Here is a 15277-nt window from a genome sequence, read left to right on the forward strand (position 1 = left end):
CAGGACATGAACCTAAATCTTCCTGGCTTCAATGTCAGGTTTTTTGTTTTCTTTTTTTAAATTCCCAGCTCCCCTGACATTTCTTTATCATGTCATCATGTGTGTTATTCTATTGATTAGAGAAATACAAATTAAAATAGTTCTGAGATACCTCCTCACACCCATCAGATTAGCTAATATGACAAAAAAGGAAAATAATAAATGTTGGAGAAGCTGTAGAAAATGTGGAACACTAATGCATTGTTGCTAGAGTTGTGAACTGATCCATCCATTCTGGACAACAATTTGGAATTTTGCCCAAAGGTCTATGGGACTGTGCATATACCCTTTGACCCAGTAATACCACTAATAAGTCTGTATCCCAAAAAGATCATAAAAAAAAGAAAAGGATCCACATGTACAAAAATATTTATAGCAACTCTATGGTGGCAAAGAATTGGAAATTGAAGGAATGACCATCAATTGGGGAATGGCTGAACAAGTTGTGGTATATGAATGTAATGGAATACTATTGTGGTGTAAGAAATGATGAACAGGCAGATTTCAGAAAAACCTGGAAAGACTTAAGTGGACTGATGCTTAGTGCAGTGAGCAGAACCTGGAGAATATTGTACACTAATAGCAACATTGTGTGATGATCAATTGTAAAGACTTAGCTCTACTCAGTAGTGCAATGATCTAAGACAATTCCAAAGAACTCATGATGTAAAATGATCTCTCCACATCCAGAAAAAAAAAAAACCTGTGGATTCTGAATGCAGAGTGAACTATACTGTTTCTAGTTTTGTTTTAGTTTTTACTTTTTTGAGGATTTTCCTTTTTGTTCTGATTCTTCTTTCACAACAAGACTAATGCAGAAATATGTTTAATGTGATTATACCTCTATAGCCTATATCAGATTGCTTTCTGTCTTTGTGAAGAAGGAGGGAAGGGAGAGAGGGAGAAAAATTTGGAACGAAAATCTTATGAAAACAAATATTGAAAACTATCTTTATGTGTAAATGGAAAATAAATACATTTATGGTTAATTTGAAAAAATAATGTGTGTTATAATTATTAGTCATACAAACCTAGCAATCTGCAGATTTCATGAGAGCAGACATCTTGTTTGACCTAAACTTTGTATCTCCCTCCATGCTATATACACAGTAGGTGCTTTATCAATGTTTGTTGCATTGTATCATATTGCTTCTTCCTTAGGTTTACCAGAAAATGGAGAAGATTATGTTATATCACATTATATATTAGCTTGCCTTAGGATTCTTTCTTCTCTTCCTTAATTATCCAAAGTGCCACAAGCTCTCTGTTTCCTGTTAACTGTGTGACATTGGTTTCATCCTCATTGTCTCATATGAAGATCAAAGATTTGACATGGTTTGAGTCACTGACTCATAAAGTCATCATAGTACCTTTATTGAGAAGGAGGGTGCATCTGGTATATAGGGGGTGGTATATAGGGGGTATATAGGGTCTTGTATATAGAGGGTGAATAATGCTTCCAAGATTTATTGTATGAGTGTGTTTATTTATATCCAAGGTCCATAGAGCTTTTTCAAGGCATTATTTCCATAGCCAAACTCCTTCATGAACTATAGAATCTGTCTCCATAGACTGGTAATTTAGAATCAGATTCTCACTTATATGCATCAAAATAGCTTACTTGATATTTTATATTTATCTCTGATCTGCCACTTAGCACCCCCATGTTATTCTCTGCTTCCTCTCCCTGATCATATTTCCCACTGAATTCTTGTCTTTGATATAATGTTATAATGTAGAGGTTCAAGAAGAAGTATGGTTTAATTGGACCCATATTTACCTGTGCCAGGGTATTTATGGCTTTAAGAACTGATGACATTTATATGGCCCTCCATTAGGAAAAAACTATAAACATGTATAGTCCTTGCCTACGTACATGTTTGCCCATTTGAAACAATTTTTATGTATAGTTCTTGCTACAGCTTTATCAGATAGATGGTATAAGTATTGCTTATTCCCTTGGCGGATTCCCTTAATCTTTCTGGGCCACAGTTTTCTCAACTATAAACAAGGGAGTTGGACTAGATGGCTTCTTAGGTTCCTTTCAGTTTCTTCATTTATGATCCTATGTGCCTTTGTATCTACCTATCCCTCTATCTATTTGTTTTTATGTTCTTTCCTTTATTTATGGATACTATATTTTTAAAGAGGAGGAAACAGAGGCTCAAAGAAGGTCAGTACTGTTCCCTTGTTCATGGCCACTTGCAAATGTCAGAGCCATATGTTCTGAAACAAAGAATAGTGTTGTTGAATTACTTGATGCTGCTTTGCCATTCTCAGTATTGCCCCAGATTACATAGTGATTCTTGAGTTGAAATGGTAATTGATCAGAAATGGCACATTTCACAGAGATGTCCTTATGCTGCAGGCACATCAAAGTGTTTAGAGGGGACATGGAAAAGAAAAAAAATCTTCTAAAAGACTTTCAGAAATTCTTATTCTAATACCAATATTATCATCATGCAATATTAGACAAAGAGAATCTTAGTAGTCAGTCCAACCTCCCTGCATTTGAAATGATAAAATTAAAAGCTATATGAATGTAAAATAACTGAGTCCAAGCCAGAGTAAAAGTAACAGCTTACATTGTTTTAAAAGCTTTAAGGCTTATAAGTACCTTTTCCTCACTACAATCATTTGTTAGAACAAAGAAATTGAAGATCAAAGAGTTAAAGTGACCTGATCAAAGTCACACAGTAAATTCTGGGAATGCAACTTCTAATCCTGAGGACAATGGTTTTTTTTACTCCATTTTCTTGATATAACCACAACCATGTTTCAACCCTTCAATAACAAGTTTTTGACTGCTCAATTCATAAAAATAACTCAACAAGCAATTACCAAGTCCACTGTGTATTAGAAAAAGGGATGTAGGGGTAGCTAGGTGACACAGTGGATAGAGCACCGGCCCTGGATTCAGGAGGACCTGAGTTCAAATCCAGTATCAGACACTTTACACACTTACTAGCTGTTTGACCCTGGGCAAATCACATAACCCCAATTGGCTCACATAAAAGAAAAAAGAAAAAAAAGAAAAAGAAAAAGGGACGTATTTGAAGTCAGAGGATCTGGATTCAAATTTGCTTAGTGAATGTTTATTGATTGATTATTAATTTTAACTCAGCCGTTGAACTTCTTACATTTTTTTTCCTTGTATTAAGTCAAGTGACCTTTCTGGGCTTTAGTTTCCTCATCAGTAAAATGAAAGGCTTAGAATGGATAACCCTCTAAAGTACCTCGGAACTATAAATCAATAAACTCATTCTAATAACTTCTTTTAATGTTTTGCTCATTTTAAGTCTAGGAGGAAATATAATGGCCCCAAAGGTACATGTGGATCCCTCCTCTTATGTGTCAGGGGGTTTATTCTAGACAGTCATGAATTTAATCAAAATCACTCTGATTCCCCCAATTAGGAAAATTTTTTTTTTAAGCAACAAGCATTTATTTTATTTTCCAGTTACATGTGAGAGTAGTTTTCAACATTCATTTTCACAAGATTTAGAGTTCCAAATTTTTCTCCCTCCCTCTCTTTCCTCCCCCCTCCACAAGATCACAATCAGGTTATATATGTACAATCCACAAGTGTCCTTTTTATCAGTTCTTTCTATGGGGGTGCATAGTAAGCTTCCTCATTAGTTCCTTGCGATTGTCTAGGATCATTGCATTGCTGAGAGTAGTTAAGTCATTCACAATTGCTCATTGAACAATACTGCTGTCACTAGGCACAATGTCCTCCCAGCTCTGCTCACTTCACTTGATTTAGTTCCCGATATATTTTAGAAAGGAGTCCTTTATCAGAAGTACTGGCTATAAAAATTGTTTCCCAGTTTTCTGCCTCCCTTCTAATTTTTGATGCATTGCTTCTGTTTGAACAAAAACTTTTTAATTTAATCTAATCAAAATCATCCATTTTGCGTTTCATAATATTCTCTACCACTTATTTGGTCATAAATTGTTCTTCTTTGCATAAATCTGAGAAGTAAAATATTCCTTCCTCTCCTAATTTACCCATGGTATCACCTTTTATGTCTAAATTGTGTACCCATTTTGATCTTATTTTAGTATAAGTTATAAGATGTTGATCTGTGCCTAGTTTCTGCCATACTCTCTTCCAGTTTTCCCAGCAGTTTTTGTCGAATACTGAGTTCTTATCCCAGAAGCTGCAGTCTTTTGGTTTATCAAATAGTACATTACTAAAGTCATTCACTACTGTGTCTCCTGTGCCTAAACTATTGCATTGATCCCCCTTCTCTTGTAGTTTTTAATGAATATTCAGACTTAGCAGAAGGTCATTTAATTGTTACACTGAATCATGTTTTCACCTTCTTAAGGTATCAGAGTTAAAATTACTGTAGTTGGGGAACCTAGGTGGCACAGTGCATAGAACACCAGCCCTAGAGTCAGGAGGACCTGAGTTCAAATCTGGCCTCAGATAGTTGACACTTACTAGCTTTGTGACCCTGGGCAAGTCACTTAACACCTCGTAGCCTCACCAAAAAAAAAAAAGAAAGAAAAGAAAAGAAAAGAAATCCTATTTAAAATGATTATAGTTTTTTCAAACTTTATACTATGTGTGAGATACTATACTAAGTTCTGTGATATCACATACACACATATACATATATGTATATACACATATATTTACATACATCCATGCATACATACACAAGCAGACATGGACTATAAGGATGACCCTTTATGGCAGGAACTGTAAGTTCCTCTTTACCAAGGATTCATGACTATTTTAGTGTATTGGTTTAATTCCATGATTTACTCTTCCAAGAATTTTATTGAATGACATTTGGTTTTAATGTGCAGAGTTTATATGAAATAAAATCCTCCTAATTCTAACACTTCACTGATTCGGTTTCTCATCTATGGAGATACTTTTTCCACTACTTAAAGATCATAGCCTCATCTCATGAAATCATACCTCTCTATTTCCATAAATCTCCCATTAAGCATGCTCATAACATGTTGGAGTCTTTGCTTCTTTTAAATTACTTTAACTCTGAGATTTTTCTTTAAAAATTCCATTATACACTTTGAGGTGGATAAGGTGCTGATAGTATCAAAAAAGGACTCACTGATCTATCTGAAGAGATCATCATATATACAGATGCTTAACTTTCAGCATACAAACTCAAGCCCTTCAGGACTTTGGGTGACACCAAGGGTAGCTATTGGATCAAAAAATAAATAGGTCAGGGGCACCTAGGTGGAGCAGTGGATAGAGCACTGGCCCTGGAATCAGGAGGACTTGAGTTCAAATCTGGCCTCAAACACTTAACACTTACTAGCTGTGTGATCCTAGGCAAGTCACTTAACCCCAGTTGCCTCACCAAAAAAAATAAATAAATAAATAAATAAATAAATAAATAGGTAATGTGATGTAGATCACAATTATAAACATTACCAATTTCTTATGAGTAGATATTACCTCCTTATTACACAGACACCAACACATACACACACACACACACACACACACACACACACACACACACACACACACACACACAAGTAGTGATGAGCCCGCTGATGGTGAACCTTTCTGAACTTAATTGTATCAACTGTGGCCTTAGAAAAAATTCACAGTTTCTCACTGGTCTATTAGTATAATATGTAAGAGCTTGTGCTCTGTGGGCACACAAATTCAGAGTCAGAAAAGGACTTTAAGCTCACTGAGGGAAGAAACAGTTTCATTTTTTCCCCAAATTCTCTACATTTAGCAAAGTGCCTGACAGATAGTAGGTGCCTAATAAATTCTTGTTTCGTGACAAATTTTATTATATTCCTCAACAATGAGCAAGTACTATTTTTTTTTCTAATTTTATTAGGCAATAAGATACTGCTGTGATGAATGTAGTAATAGCTTTGAATTTAGAAGACCTGCGTTTGAATGTTGGGCTACTCACTACCTGTGTGACTTTAGGCTTGTCTTTTAACATTTCTTGTACCTTATCTATAAAATGTAGAAGTTGGATTGGTTCAGAGATTCTTAAACTGACATTCTAGGTAGATTTTAGACAGGTTAATGACTGAGAATAGGAGAAAGAGTCATCTTTATTTTCACCAAAAATGTTTAATATCATGTATTTTATTTGGAGAATGAGTATTACCAGGCTGCTAATGGAGTACATGGGAAGAAAATAAAGCCAGACTTCTCTAAGGTGTCTTCTGGATCTCTTTATATTTATATGCTAAATTTCCAAATACTGGGCTTTCATCCTGTTAAGTACCAAACTAACTTCCTCCATTAACTCTTTTCATTTTTTCATTTTCTTTTCATTTCATTTCATTTCATTTCATTTCATTTCATTTCACTTCACTTCATTTCATTTCATTTCATTCTTTTCTTTTCTTTTCTTTTCTTTTCTTTTCTTTCTTTTCTTTTCTATTCTATTCTATTCTATTCTATTCTATTCTATTCTATTCTATTCTATTCTATTCTATTCTATTCTATTCTATTCTATTCTCTCTCTCTCTCTCTCTCTCTCTCTCTCTCTCTCTCTCTCTCTCTCTCTCTCTTGGTCTGGCCTGCCTTCTTTGCTACTTTATCTTCTGATCCTAACAGGAACATGGTTCCTTTAGGAAGAAATAAATCATACACATTAATTTATCTTTCTGGCTGCCTCCCTCCTCCAGTAGCTACTGTAAAGCCTGCTTCCACTCCCACCTTCATGCTGTCCCAAATCAAAATTTCTGTGAGCTCTGGGTGATTATTCTCCTCTGAATAGAACAGCCCCAGGTCTCGGTGGGATGGGGTGAGGAGCAGTAAACTCTGAGGCTAGTTTTCTTTCTGAACCAATGCTCCAGTGCTGGCCTAGTTGGTAGCTTACAGAACAGACACATGTGTAGAAAACATAAGGAGATAGAGGGAAAGGCTCCTGACATAAAAGGAGGACCCACAGTGTCAGAAAAGAATGGAAGAACACACTGCCAACCCAGTACAGGGGAAACCAAATGGGTGGTAGGGGTGGGCAGAGCATATTGAAAAGGAAAAATATCAGTTTAAAACCCACCAATGGAGGGGAGCTTATTTGGAAAAGAAGAAAAAGGCATGCTTCTCACAAGCCCTATAAATGAATGCATGAGCACTGTGCTCTTAAAACAGCTCTCCACATTGAGGATGATGGTAGCTCACCTCTGCCACCTGACCTGGCCTGAGCAAGAGCCACTGTTTTGAAAGATATCAGTCTCCCAGGGCTAAACATAAATGGAATTACCTAGAGTATCTTCATTTGACAGAAAATAACCATCTTCACCCTACCCCCCCACCAAAGCAAACAACCCACACTGTTTTCCCATGATCTGCAAATAATTTCTGAAATTAAGCAAAACCAGACAAGTACATATTTTCCTGGAAGACTTTGCTTTGCAACCTCTGATGAGACACAAAATAATAAGGCAGCTTTGGCTGGTTTCTATAATCACAGTTTATTTATGTTGCTATTCCAAGATAACCCCTTCTTTCAAAGAGCCTGAAGTATTTGTAACTAAGCCAAGTTCAGTCCTACCTCCTGGGCCTGGGGAATTTGATTGGAGTGTCAGAGTTATGCCAAAGAGTTGGTAACATGACAACACTATCACCTGCCTGTCTCCCAAGGCAAATAATAATAATAATAATAATAATAACAATAACAACAATAATAATAATTAAATTTAATTTTAAAAAACCTTGAGGAAGCTCTAGCCATGGTATTTAAACTCTATCATGAAGAGCTCTAGAGTCATCAAATCAGTAGGAAGTAAAGAGATAAAGCCCATCTCTTCCGAATTAGATTTAAGCAGGGATTAACTTCACAGGCTACTATTATGTTGGATTCTACCTATTTTTCAGTGTTATGAAAAAGGGGGGCTGTATTTCTTGCTTTAAACCAAAATTCTGAAGCAGGAGATTCTCAACTTTCCTTTAAATTTGAGATTCTTAAACTTTTTTATATGTCACATATTCCTTCAGCAGTATGGTGAAGCCTATGGACTCCTCTCAGAATTATTTTTAAAAGAATAAAATACATAATATTACAAAGAAAACCAAACATAAGTGAAAATAACAATGCCAATGTATTTTGCCATCCAATTTCACCCCCTGAAATCTACCCATGGAGTCCAGGTTAAGACCTCCTGCTCTAAATGCACGGGGGTAGGTATCTAGTGTTTTCATGGGAGGCTAAGTGGAGATAAAAGCTCCATAATTATCCGCCTACAAAACTGAGTTATATATTACCTCAGAGATACCAAACCCACTTCCTTATTCAATACATGAAGACCTTTTATAATACCTCTTACAAGTAGCCCCCTAGCCCTTGTTTGAATACTTTTAGTGAGAGGGAATTCACAACTGAATTCTTTTTTTTTTTTTATCCACAGACAGTTTATACAGTTTCTTTGATGTTATCAATAAGGTTAATATAGTAGTTTTCCAGATTTATTGTTATCATTGCATAGTATATTTGGCCACAAAGAATGGCAGCTTACTGAGAAGTACATGAAGCATAAATGTGGTTTATTATGAATTTCATCCAGTTCTTCTTGCTCTACACTTCTGGGGCTAGACAAACTGAGTCTAAATCTATTTTATAGCTTTTCCCAATCCCACTTAATTCTAGTGCCTTCTTTTCTCTCATCCCCAATTTTACATTTGCATATGCAAAGAGATAGAGAGACAAAGACATAGACAGAGAGGGAGAGGGAGAGGGGGGAGGAAGGGAGGGAGAGGGAGAGGGGGGAGGAAGGGAGGGAGGGAGGGAGAGAGAGAGAGAGAGAGAGAGAGAGAGAGAGAGAGAGAGAGAGAGAGAGAGAGAGAGAGGGAGAATGAGAGTGAATAATAGTTTGCATCTTGACTCTCCCATTTGTGAACTGTTTGAGAACAGAGGCTGCTTTCCTTATATCTCCAGCACTTAGCATAATGTTTGATACATATTAAATATTTAGTAATTGACTGTCTAGAGCTCAGAGTAATGAAGGAACACAAGGCTGATAAGTCCAATACTCTGCTTGCTCTTTTCTACCTCCAATATTGCTATCTATCTATCTATCTATCTATCTATCTATCTATCTATCTATCTATCTATCTATCTATCTATCCATCCATCCATCCATCCATCTATGACCTCTAACAAATCCATTAATGTCTTTGATGTCACTTCACTTTTCAGTGCTCCAAGGCAACTCTCTCTAAGACCATATAAAAGTTGCTGAGGTTTCACCTCTGTAGAGATAGAACCTCCTCACCTGAAGCTTCCTGCAAGATAAAGGCACACCTTTAATATAATAATAATAATAATAATAATAAAAAACAACAAAAGAAGACAAAATAATAATAAAACAATAAGGATACTAAAAGTTGTTATTATAATGATAATATCCAAGTTTTGTAGCACACTCAGTTGAAACTTGCAGCACTCTGGTGTCTTGGGATACATCCTTTGAGATGTATCTAGAACATTTCCTGAATGATAAGACCTCAAATATTTGAGAATACTAAAAAAAATTATCAATAGTAGATTTAGGACTGAACTAGATATTTTCTAAGAAAAGTTGTTTTTCAAATTTCAGATTCTATTGCTCCTTAGTCAAAGTCTTCTTTGAGCCTTCTCTTCGATAGCATAAAATTTCCTAATTCCTTCAAATAGATCACATATACCATAGTTTCCAGACCCATCATCATGCATGTTTTTGTTTCATTATATCAGCAATAGCAGCAGCAGTATGTCGTGGCATCATAGTTTTTAGAGTCAGATGAGAGATTCAGGAAGTTCTAGTTCAAGCTCCTCCCTTTTTGTAAGATAAAACCAAGCCCAGAAATGAGAGGACATACCCACAGTCACAAAAGGTTGTGAAAAACTGAGCCGCTTTGCAATTCAGGTCTTTCAAATTTAAATCTTTCATTTTTTTGGTAAATGACTTCCTACTTTATGTTTTACTCAAGGAAATGGAGTTTTTAGATCTCTAAGAGTTATTTATTTTTCCCCAATTGCCCTCATTTTGGGTACATGGGCAATCTCCTCATTCCTCTAGAATACTGTAGAATCAAGCTCCATTTCAGCACCAGGGCTAATTCTCATAAATACAAAGACAAGAAGAAGCACCCCTCCTCCTTTTAATCTAAGGAAAGAAAGGGGTTTATGTAGTGGAAGACTTGTATTTGTATTCAGAAAACCTGAAATTGAATTCTTATTGTGTAACCTTGGGCAAAGTCACTTCCTTTTTCTGTGCTTCCTTTTGATCATCTGTGAAATGTAAATATTGGCTCAGATGATCTCTTTATTCCTTCACAGCCCTAGCATTCCTATGGTCCTTAAAAATAGCAAAGACATGAATAACTGAATCCTTCAGAAACTCAATAGCTTTGTAATCAAAAGAAGAAACTCCTAAGCTCAGTGTAAGGAACTAATTACCCAGTAAAAAGTAGGAATTAGTAATATACTAATTAAAAAGCCAAACATAATACAGACCTTTGCTTCAAAAATCTTAGAGTTTCAAAAGGTGTATGTTTCAAATACTTGGGGTTTGTGGGAAACACACTATTTGTTAATGTAGCACAAGGAATCTAGGGGCTAGTTCTTGGGGAAACCCAAACCTCATAAACACAATATAAAGAGATAACATAATGAACATCATTGGTACACTATATAATTTTCAAAATGGAGAAAGTGTCTGAAACGTAGACTACCACAACCTCTGAATATCATATCTTTTTCTATCCATCTGATAGTGCCTTCTTATTTGAGATTACCCTGCATTTGCTTTGTATATACCATATATATATTGGTACATATGCATACATATATATGTATATATATTCATGCAGGTATGTATGCATACATGCATAATGCACATGTGTGTATAAGTATGTATATGTGTATATACATAAATACAAATTTATACATTCACACCTATGCACACATACACATACATATCTCTCCTGTAAAAATGAAATGTTTCTTGAGGACAGGGACTACAGAACTTTTTCTTTTCTATTCTAGGCCCTTGAGATATAGCATCACATAAAGTTTAGAGAATTGGCTTTGAAATTCTGCTATTGACACACACTGGCAGTGAGACTCTGGGTAAGTTACTTAACCTATCCATGCTGGAGGCAACTCTCAAAGTTTATAAATCTCAGAGAAAGTGCTGATCTGTATTAGTAAAGTTGTTTCCTCACTTGTGAGTTTTCTTTACCAATTAAATCACACGTTTAAACCATATCCCTTACCCCAGCACTAATAGGTCAGTGTCTGGCAGAAAGGAGGTGCTTAACAAATTAATGTCTGATTGAAACCTAGAAATGTTCCTACTTAGAGATAACATAGTGTCAGGCAAAGTGACCTGGATTGAAAATTCTCATGCCTGTTGTTAATTCTAGCCCTGCTATCTCTTAACTGTGTGATCAGGGGGGAAAGTGTCTCCATTGCTCTGATCCTCAGTTTCCTCATTTGTAAAATGTTAGGGGTTAGAGGATATCTAAAATTCTTTCCAGTTTTAAATTCTATGTTGTACTATTTGACAATTCAGCTCAGTGAAAGAATAAAACAAAGAGGGCTCTATTTGGAGCTGAAATTGGAATATAGGCCTCCTGACACTACTACTCAATAGCTGTATAATGCTTGACAGATATCACCTCTCTCAGCTTTGGTACCTTGACTTGGGGATAATGTACACTACTTCCCTTGAAGGATGGTTGTAAAAAATAGACAAGGTTATTCAAGGAAATTGAGTCCCAGAGAAGGAAGTGGTTTGTCCAAGGTCACACAACTAATAAGTGAAAGGGCCAGGGCTCAAACTCACTTGTCCCAAGGCCTAATCCACTGCTCTTTATCCTAAAGTGTACTGCCATCTCTTGGAGATAGGTTGCTATATGTCCATGTAGAGGGAGAAGGAACATGATTATAGACGGAAAGGCCACTTTAGCCTGGGTCTAAGATCTGTATGCATATTGGACTTTCTGCCCTTAGTTTTTAGTCTAATCCAAAGTAGATCATTTTACTGCTAGGATCCTGGTTTAACTCTGATTTCCTATTCTGTATAGTGGTAGTAACAACAACAACAATATCTGTAACATCTGTATCTGTATCTGTATCTATATTTATTTATCTATCTTAGTTGTTTACCATGTTATCATATGAATAAAATGAAATATTTTCTATAAAAGCAATTTTTGTCTATAAATCAGGGAAACTCTATCCTCATCTGTAAAGTGGAACATATAAAGCCTTGCCCTGCTCCATCTTTCTTTCCAGATTGTTGAGGGATTAAATGAGAGAGTGTGTAAAAAAAAAGTGCTTTATAAACTGTTACATACAATACACATGCACTTAGGGCTTATAGGAACATAGGATTCTAAGATAGAAATGAACAGAAACTTAGAGATTATATTATCTAACATATCTTCATTTTACAGATAAGGTCTAGAGATTTTACAGATAGAGGTCTAGAGGTCATAAAAACAGTTAATTTCATATTATGACACCCCTATTCTTCAGTGTCTTTGTCAGGAAATATATATATTGGTTTACATATCAAAGGCCTATCACCAGATTGGCTGCAAAGATATAAAGTTTTAAGGTACAATGGACTTTAAAGTGTACCCCTTAAATCCCACAGGGGTTGCAATCAGTATGAGTCATACAAGTACCAAGGGCAAGAAAATCACAGATGCTGCAAGTACAATTACATATCTTAGGGATAGCAATAGGGACTATACCTGAGATTTCATTGGCACAGGAAGGTTGGTGGTAAGGAGACACCCTCTATCAATGACAGTCTAGTACCTTCTTTGAGTGAGTTGATTAAAACCCAAAAAGGTTTAAGTTATTTATGCCAGGTGGCTCTGCCAATGTATATAAGAGACAGGACTTGAATGCAGAATTTCTTGGTTTCCAGGCCAGCTCTTTCATCACCATGCTACCACGACTCACTTAGTACTTTGAGAAGATTTATATAGTCAAAAACTTACACAGTAATAGGGATTCATTTCTCTGATTACTGCACCTTATGAAATTCAGTTTTCTCGTCTATAAAATGGGAATGATCACATTCATAACTCCTACTTTAGAGGGCTTCTGCAAGGAAAGAATTCTATCAACTGTAAAGAAGTATAAAAATGTGAGTTTGTGTTTTTAAGCTATAATTTCATTTAGAGCAGAATAAGTCCCTAAGGTATTAGATAAGGGATGCCTGTGTTTGAGTGAGACAAATAAGGGAGAAAAAAAAAGATGGGAGTCTAGGGCTTTAACTAGTCATGTGAGTGCCACAATGGGACCTGAGATTGTCTTGAAGATATTAAACTCTTAGGGATAGGGTAGTAAAAAAAAACAAAAACAAAAACAACAACAACAAAAAAAAAATGGACTAAATGCTAAGAGGAGAAGAGAGGAAAAGGGAGGAAAATGTCTATCAACTTATTTGTCTGAAAACCAGCCCTACCCACCAATGAGATTACTATAATAAGTGGACCTCTGTCCCTTAATTTTGAGATATTCAATAGGTAGCTGTACATGTGACTAATAAGTAAGCAGAGCCAATATTTGAACCCATTTCTCTGATTCTCAAACTAGTAGGATATGATAAGGTAGAACTAGGAACTCTATCAGTTCACACTGTTGCCACCAAGATTACATTGGTTTCTTTTCACCCATGTCTATATCAACTCAGTTTCTTTGGCTTTCTCAGAAACTACAGACCACTGGCTGGCATCTCTCCTAGCTTCCACTTTTACCCCTTTCTTACAGGAATTAAGGCAATCTAGTTTCAAGACATATGTATGTATGAATATAATTTCTCTCCACTATATATGTACTATATATACACACACATATGCAATATACATGTATACACATTATATATGTATACACACATATATGTATATGTGTATGTGTATATGTGTGTGTGTGTGTATGTGAGTATTACCAAACAGCAGCTCAGGTGGATTCCCATTACATCCCAAGTTACCCTGTCAGATGTTTAATTAATAATTTGCTACCCTGAAACCCTGGAGGGAGAGAGGATTCCTCTCTGCAAATGATTGACAAAGTTAGAGCTTTCAGTTTTCCCCCTCTGCAAGGTTGACCCCATGTTTTAACCTTCCCACGCAGGATTGCTTCTCTCTTCTACCATTGCCATCCATAAGCAATATAGATTTCCATTCTTTGGAATGACATTTGGCAACTGCATTTGATCACCTGACAATCAAGGTCCATTCAGGAATGAAAATGTTAGTTGGAGAGCTTAGTGTAATCTGGCTAGAGCAATGTACTTTCTGCTCCCCAACCTGTCCAAACAGGAACCAAAGTTTTAAGAGAATAGCCCAACATCCTCATGACCTTATCAACAACAAGGTAATGGCTGGTTTGGGGGAATTTCATGATACATCCGAAGTTAATGCTCACTTTATAAAACTGTGCCTGCAGGTGGATGAAACTGGGAAAGTAAGAGCTATAAGTCTCTGAGAACTGAAACTATGGTATGAGAGAGCACTAATGACTCACAAGTATGTGGGGCACAATGGGTAGGTGGTCGACTTCAAGGAGAAAATACTAGATATCTAACATTTCTATTGCCCTTTATACTTTACAAAATACTTTCCACATAATCAGCTTGTGATATAGGCAATATGTATATCAATGTTCCCATATAGATAAGGAAAGTGAGTCCCTAAGACATGATTCAGCCATGGTGCCCAACCTAGTTTGTAAATGGTAGAACCAGGAATCCAATACAGAGCTCTTAACTCATAATGGACAAGACATTGGCTTCTCTGCAAGGATTTGGAATATCCATTCCTGGAAGACTGCAAGGCCGTATGGTTTGGATGTTTCCCCAGAATCCTCTATCAATTGAAACCACTGACATTCATATAACTCCCATGGCACCTGCTTCGACCAAATGTTAGTGTTTTACATTTCTAACAGTGTTTCTAAACTCGAATTTGTTCACTGTTACAAGCAATGAACAGATGTACAAGAAAGAACCTTTCTGAAAGTGGGTGGTGGCTTAATATGGTCCTTAGCCATTATATATCCATCCATCTATCCATCCATATATGAATATATACATATATATGTATATATGATGTATGTATTTCTAGTCCATGTCAGTAATTTTCTATATGAGGAAACTGAGGCCCAGAGGGGTTAAGTTATATATCTGAGGTCATTTCCATAAGGTAACAAAATCCAGGTTTTCAATCAATCCATACGCTATGACTCCAAATGACAAATCTTTCCATGAC

This window comes from Dromiciops gliroides, chromosome 2 (genome assembly GCF_019393635.1).
Source record: "Dromiciops gliroides isolate mDroGli1 chromosome 2, mDroGli1.pri, whole genome shotgun sequence".
Classification (NCBI taxonomy): domain Eukaryota; kingdom Metazoa; phylum Chordata; class Mammalia; order Microbiotheria; family Microbiotheriidae; genus Dromiciops; species Dromiciops gliroides.